Source organism: Rhipicephalus sanguineus, chromosome 4, assembly GCF_013339695.2.
Source record: "Rhipicephalus sanguineus isolate Rsan-2018 chromosome 4, BIME_Rsan_1.4, whole genome shotgun sequence".
In the NCBI taxonomy this organism is placed as follows: Eukaryota; Metazoa; Arthropoda; class Arachnida; order Ixodida; family Ixodidae; genus Rhipicephalus; species Rhipicephalus sanguineus.
In genome coordinates this window covers 201997315-202004962 of record NC_051179.1, presented here as the reverse complement: position 1 = coordinate 202004962, position 7648 = coordinate 201997315, and positions in this window count along the sequence as shown.

Here is a 7648-nt window from a genome sequence, read left to right as displayed (position 1 = left end):
AAATGACTATTACAGATACGAAACGGCGGCTTTCAAAAATAGAAGAACGACTTGACGTCGTAGACATCTTGCGTAAAGATGTCACAAGCGTGAACGAAGTCCTACAAAAATCACACGCCCAGCTGAAAAGCCTTGAAACGAAACAGACAGAGCAAGGAGATTTACTGGTCGACGACCTGAATAACAGAATGCGAAGGAATAACCTGGTTTTCAAAGGTATTCCGGAGCAGACAGCCGAAAAATGGAAGGACACAGAAAAAATAATTTCTGAATTTGTCACACAGCATCTTGGCATTCAGCCGGGTGAAATCGAACGTGCCCACAGAGCAGGGCGAGTCGCAGATGATCGAGTTCGGCCGATTGTAGTGAAACTTTCGAACTTCAAAGATAAGAGTAACATTCTAAGAAACGCCTACAAGCTGCAGAAGTTATCTTCACCCCGAGTCTGGGTAGAGGAGGACTTCTCGCCAAGGATACAGATGATAAGAAAGAAACTTCGCGATTCGTAAAGGTAGAACGAAAGCCTGGTGAAAAGTATAAGCTGCTCTTTGATAAGGTCCTCCTGGGAAATAGATTGTACGGATTTGAAAATGCTAATGACAGCACAATTGTTGAAATACCAAGGCACGAACCACGTGTAAACACTGCTCGACGCAGGAATTGTTGTACGCATACATTATCTCTTGTTGTATCGAATTTTCGCAGCATCTATAACAAACAAGATAAACTTGCCACATTCGTTGAATGCTGCAGTGCGGATCTAGTCCTCGGTACGGAGACTGTGGTTAGATGCTGATGTGTCTAATGACGAACTCACTTTGTCCGCTGATTTCAATATCTTCAGAAAGGACAGGTCATACCAGCGTGGTGGCGGCGTAATGATTGCCGTAAAAGTCATTTTCAGGCACAACTATTAGACGGAGACACACACTTGGAAATTTTGTGGATTGTATTGCGATTGTCGGAAGGTGTAACTTGTATCGTCGGGGTGTGCTATCGTCCGCCAGACGCTTCTATCGAATTTGTCGATAATCTCAACGACTCACTTAGTTTTGTTCAATGCAAACATCTAACATCACCAATAATATTAGCTGGAGATTTAATTATCCAGGAATAGACTGGCGGACATGCACACCTATAGGCGGTACAAGGAAAAGTGAATGTACTAGAATTCCTTGATACCTCTCGCTATTTAACATGACACAAATGGTTTCTCTCCCTACACGCGGAAGTTCTGTTCTTGATTTAGTGCTCACTAACGAACCGGAGAATATGCGCGTCCATGTACTAGAATGTATTAGTGACCACAATGTTCTGCACTGCGAGGCCATGATAAAAGTCGTAAAGCCAGAAAAACAAAAGAAATTATTGTACGACTACAAACGAGCTGACGTAGAACACCTTCTCTCTGACTTGTCGTCTTTCTCTGATCACTTTCTCACCAGCCTCCATTCTCGTGACACTAATGAAAACTGGCGAATGGTTCACCAGAAACTCTTACAACTAAAAAACCAATACATTCCTACAATAAAAATCACATCTTCGACTCATAACCCATGGTTCACCTCGCATGTCAAGCGGTGCATCAACAAAAAAAAAAAACGCTTGTATTCTAAAGCAAGATTTTCGGACACTGATGCCGATTGGGAAGAGTACAGAAACTATGCAAAGTTATGCGACAAAGAAATAGAAACAGCTAAAGACAAATTTTTTAATGAAGATTTACCTGCGCTGCTAACAAAAAATACTAAAAAATTTTGGAAAGTGGTAAATCCTGGGAATTGTTCTGGACAGTCAATTCATCTAACTAAAGACGATAAACTATTGTCACCGTCAGAGGCTGCAGAAGAACTCAACTTGTTCTTTGGATCTGTTTTCACTGAGGAGGAGCCCATTTCTGCCGATTTAAAATTTGACTCCATTAACGCCACAATGAATGACATCGTGATCACTCCAGAAGGTATCGGCTATTGAACGCCTTGCAAACAACTCATCACCTGGACCCGATGGTATATGTCCGAAGTTACTTAAAATCACTAAGCCAGTCATATCCCGTGTTTTTGCAGCTTTATTTCAACAATCAATAGATACTGGATGTGTGCCTGACACATGGAAAATCGCTCGCGTGACGCCAATATTCAAATCGGGTGATTCAACCATACCGTCAAATTACAGCCCATTTCACTCACCAGCATACCTTGCAAATTACTTGAACACATCATATCATCTGCAGTAATGAAGTACTTACTGAGCATAATTACTTTATTCCTAACCAACATGGTTTTCAGCGCGAGCGTTCATGCGAAACACAATTATTCGAATTAGTTACCGACCTCCATCATGCCGTTCATGCGTCTACAATAATTGATGCCGTATTTATCGACTTCGCAAAAGCATTTGACAAAGTCCCCCATAATCGTCTATTAATGAAGCTAGACTGCCTTAACATAAACCGAAACGTTACCAGCTGGATAAATAACTTTTTGTGTGAGCGTTATCAATTCGTGACTGTAAATGATTCTTCATCTACATTGATTAATGTCAATCCTGGGGTACCACAAGGCTCAGTACTTGGACCGATACTGTTTCTCATCTACATTAACGACATTGCTAAAAACCTGACATCTACTGCTCGATTATTTGCCGATGATTGTGTGATTTATAGACAGATTACTAACCGAGACGACCACACTGCTTTACAAAAAGACATCGACAGCATTTCTACTTGGTGCGATCAATGGCAAATGAAAATTAACACTTCTAAACAAAAGTTATAAAGTTTACGAATACTACCAACCCCCCGCTGAATTCCTATCTAATTAACGCAATGCCAATAGAACACGTTTCATCAATAAAGTACTTAGGCGTTCACCTTTTCGCCGACCTGACATGGAATGCCCACATTGACGCAATAACATCTAAAGCATCTAAAACACTTGGATTCATTAGACGCCACTTACATCAAGCTAACTGGAAGACAAAACTTACAGCATACACCTCACATGGTTCGATCTAAAATAGAATATGCCTCATTCATTTGGAATCCACACCAGATATACTTAATTAACAAACTTGAATCTCTCCAAAATAAAGCTGCCCGATTCATAACGAGAAGCTACTTACGTCATTCGAGCATCACTAATATCAAAGCATCACTGAACCTCCCATTACTAGAGAAAAGAAGACTTCTAGCACTGCTATCTCATTTTCACAAGCTTTATCATAATCATTCGTCATTTGCTACCGCTTACATATTGCCTGCCCATCGCTATTTTCCGCGCCTAGATCACCCCTTCAAAGTTTTAGCACCATATGCGCGCACTAACATCTTATATAACTCGCCCTTGTTGTGTGCCATCCGTCATTGGAATGATCTACCACACGATGTTGTGTCCATAAAAAACCACGACGCGTTTGTAGAAATGTTAAAAAAATCGATTAATATTGTATAAAAAAAGCAAGAAAAAATGTTTTTTATCATTTATTTTTTTAAGACCTGTATGTCGAACCTTGTAAATTATTTTGTGTGCGATAGTGTTCATTATTGTTTGCCTCGCTTATACTGGTGTTAACAAGTGTATTTCTATTCAAATGTAACCTCACCCCCACCCCGTTTACTGTAACCCCCCCTATGTAATGCCCGGCAAGGGCCTTTAGGGTATGTGAATAAAAAAAAAGATGGTTAAAGACATCATTTGGCACTGTAATTAGGAAAGTTAGATTAATTACCTTTTTAATATTAGTGGAGTTAGGCGGTTTTGTCAAATGGGAGAATTCAAGTTCTTTATGCGAAGAACCCATCGCAGCTTTGAGATAAAGAAAAAGCGACCTCTATTAGTTATTGCAGCGTAATGAAATTCAACCAATATCAACGGCGAAACCGAAACCGAAGCACCGATGAGCGCAACAAGCAGACGACCAGAATGACGTCGCTGTTCGAGAGAACGAGTACAGAGGTGTAGTTCTTCAGCGTTCGTTAATGTATGTGCGCCATGCGTGCTATAATAGCAGGCGTAGCCCACACACCAGCACAACGAAGGCGGTTGATGCTCGATATAACGACGCTCACTCATTCTGGGCAGAAGAATATGGCAGTTGAGCGCTCCCTCGTTTCGGTTTCAGTTTCGCCGCTGCTTTGGTTCAATTCTTCATATTGCTCCTCTCAGAGGAGAACCCCGGCTGTTGTAAAGCTTTTAGTATGGATATTGAAGACCTATATTATTGTTTGCCGCATAAGGACTTGTTAAAATGTGTTAATGAATGTATTAACGAACAAGGGCACCAGACGGTTTTCACCGATAAATGTGGTGTTTCTACCGGGGCCTTTCTAGAAATCCTTTCCATGTATTTAAAGTCGACGCTGGTAGCTTGGAGGGAAGGCGTTTATGTGCAGAAATCAGGGATATGTATTGGTTCTAAGGTTGCTCCGGTTCTTAGTGATTATACCTTAGCAAGATTGACAATCTTTTGGAAGGCGCCTTAGGTAATTCGGTTATTAAGGTTTTTCGTTATGTGGACGATTACTTGATTTTTTGTAGTGATGAGGACTTTGAAAAGGTGGTAACTGCCGTGAGCGAAAAATTTGAATTAAATGGAGGAGGGCTGAGCTTTACTAAAGAGGTGCCTCAGAATAATGGAATACAATTCTAGACATTTCCTTAACGTTCCAGAAGAACCACGTGTGCTGGCAGTATTCTCCTAGATCTTCCATACCGCTGTTAAATTTTTCGTCGAAGCGCTCGAAGGTTGTAAAAAACGGCATCGCCATGTCTTGCCTTAGGTCAGCCCTCAGCAAGTCGTGTGAGCACAAAATGAGTGATAGCTTTAGCGCGCAGGTTACGCGTCTTTTAGATGTAGGGTATCCTCGTGATGCAGTGGCCACGGTCGCTGAGCGTTTAAAGAAGTCTATTGTGTTAAGTCCGAGCATGGTTGCAGAAAGCGATAGGAAGAAACGTGTCGTAGGTGTTCCGTACATTCACTGCATATCTCACAGGCTAAAGAAAGTAGGAAGTAGATACGGCGTTAATGTTGTTTTCACGGCTGCCAATAAGCTAGGTAAGATTTGTGCCGCTGTGCAGAGGAAGAATGAGCGAGTAAAAGACAAGAAGCGGACCGATAATTGTTTCGTAAAACACACCAACAAATTCACTGATTGCCGTACGAGTGTGGTGTATAAGGTCCTTTCAGCTGCGGCGCTCTGCGTAGGACAGATGGGACGATGCATTAACCAGAGATTGTTGGAACATAAGAGATCGCTAACAGGAGGCTCACCTTCTAATCTATCTCTACATTGTCGAGATTGTAAGTGCACGCCAAAATTCGATGAATGCGCAGTGTTGTACCGGCATAGAAGTGAAGAAACGCGCCTGATGATTGAAGCATGGCATATCGAGAATAGTGGTAGCGCATGCGTGAGCCAACCGTCGATTAACTTGCATAAAGATGAAATCAAATGCCTTAACAGTTATCTTCCACGTAGACCGCCACGCGTGCCGGATTGATAGGTTCGCCGGTTGCATGGGCATGCGCAGATAAGTTTTCGTGCCTTCTTTCTTTTCAGCCGTCATGCGTCTCTTCAGTTGTTAGTCGGCGTTTGTGGTGTCCTGATCTCTTTCTTTTGTCCGTGTTTGCACGCCCTGTTTCTTTTTAGTCTGATTACGCTTTCACCGTTAACTACTACAGTTACCACAAGGTTTTGTGTAATCATTTAACATGGACGTTAGTTGTCGGGATGGAGATGTACCACCAATCATCAAAGTGGGCACATCCACGTTAAACGGTGCTATAGCTGCGAGACATCAATATACATTGTGCAAACTCTCTTATATCAATGTACTGCAAACATTCAGTTAATTCTGTAAGGGCACGCGTTACTTTCGTGCTATTTCGATTCCTATGACGGATGGATCAACCATGTTTTTTTCTGCCCACGGGCACACTTGTCCGCTCCTCATTGGAGACTTTTGGACCTCGGTGTTGGCAAGGATTGGCCCCTGACATGATCCGTGTTGTTTTCTTATTGGGCCACTTGTACGTCGAATCCTTGCGCCTCGCGCCGAAGGTATTCGTAGTCGTCGTCTTCCATTAGGCACTGTGCCCCTCTCCGCGCTCGCACTCCTTGTCGTCTCTCTTTGTGACGCGCACTTTCCAAAGGCGCTCAATTAAAACGCGCACTCCACTCGTCACAGAAGGGTACGAAGCGTTAGGTTACATCCGAAAGGTAACCGCCGATTCGTTTAAAAAGAGCGTCCAGGGGATTTCCCCGGTGAGTAAAAGTGTGGCGGAGAGGGCAACCGAGGAAGAGCTAGTACTGGAGAATTTCATCTGGAAAAAGGCCGAAGGAAAAATCCCAAAGCGCACTGCCGCGGGTTTAGATGGGGTTCCCTTTAGCCTAATTAACGAACTAGGACATAACACTAAAGAAGCATTGTTGACAGCCGTAGAAAAAGGCTTACAGGACAGGCAAATACCGGACAGTTGGCGAGAAAGTAGAATGAACTTAATCTATAAAGGCAAGGGAGAAAATGATAAGATTCGCTCGTATGGACCACTAACCATTGCATCCGTACTATATAGGTTGGCGATGCAAGCAGTAAAAATGAAAATAGAAACGTGGACAGAACATAACGATATTTTGGGAGAAGTCCAGAAGAGATTTCGAGTCGACAGGTGCTTAGACGATAACCTGTTTGTTCTCACTCAGTGTATAGAAATATTAAAATAGAAAACGTGCCTTTTGTAGACATCACTGGGGCGTACGACAACGTTAATCAGGAAATTTTGTGGGATATATTGAAAGAAATGGGCACAGGCGACGCCTGTATACAGCTTTTAAGGGAGGTATACTGAGAAAATACAGTTTGCACAGAATGGGAAGGAGTTTGTAGCAAAGAGAACGTTGATATTAGCAAGGGGCTGAGACAGGGATGTCCTTTGTCCCCGCTGTTATTCATGCTGTACATAGTGAATATGGAAAAAGCGCTAGAAGGTAGCAACATTGGTTTTAATCTGTCACACGAACAGGGCGGCGTGATGATTGAGCAGAAGCTTCCAGGATTATTTTGTGCTGATGATATTGTCTTATTTTCTGACAGTCGAGATGATATACAGCAGCTGGCGGAGATGTGCGGAAGGGAAGGTGGAGCTCTAGGACTAGGATTTGGTGTAAGAAAATGTGGATTGATGGTGTTCAATGATCCTTGTGATCAGGGGGTGTCAATACAGGGCCAAGAAATACCGAGTGTGAGCGAGTACAAGTACCTCGGAGTATGGATAAATGAGGGTGACAGGTACATGGAGCTACAGGAAAAAGCCTCGGCAGCAAAAGGAAAGAGGAATGCTGCAATAATGAAGCACAGAGCTTTATTCTGTGGACCACACAATAAACTTGCGCGCTGTGGCCTGTGCAGAAATGTTCTGTAGCCCAAGCAGCCCACCTCTCTTGACGACGGTTTTCTGTCACAAATTGCGAGGGTTCATTCTGTCGTCTGGTCCACAGAACAGGCACTTTTAATGCCCTCAGAAGGAACTGAACCCACCCCATGAAGACTTCGGTTTTCCAACGCTCGAGCTCCCTTGACGACCGCTTCTCTTTTGAATCGCTATCACTTTCACCACAGTATTTTTGTGTCATGTGAAAAAGTTCACT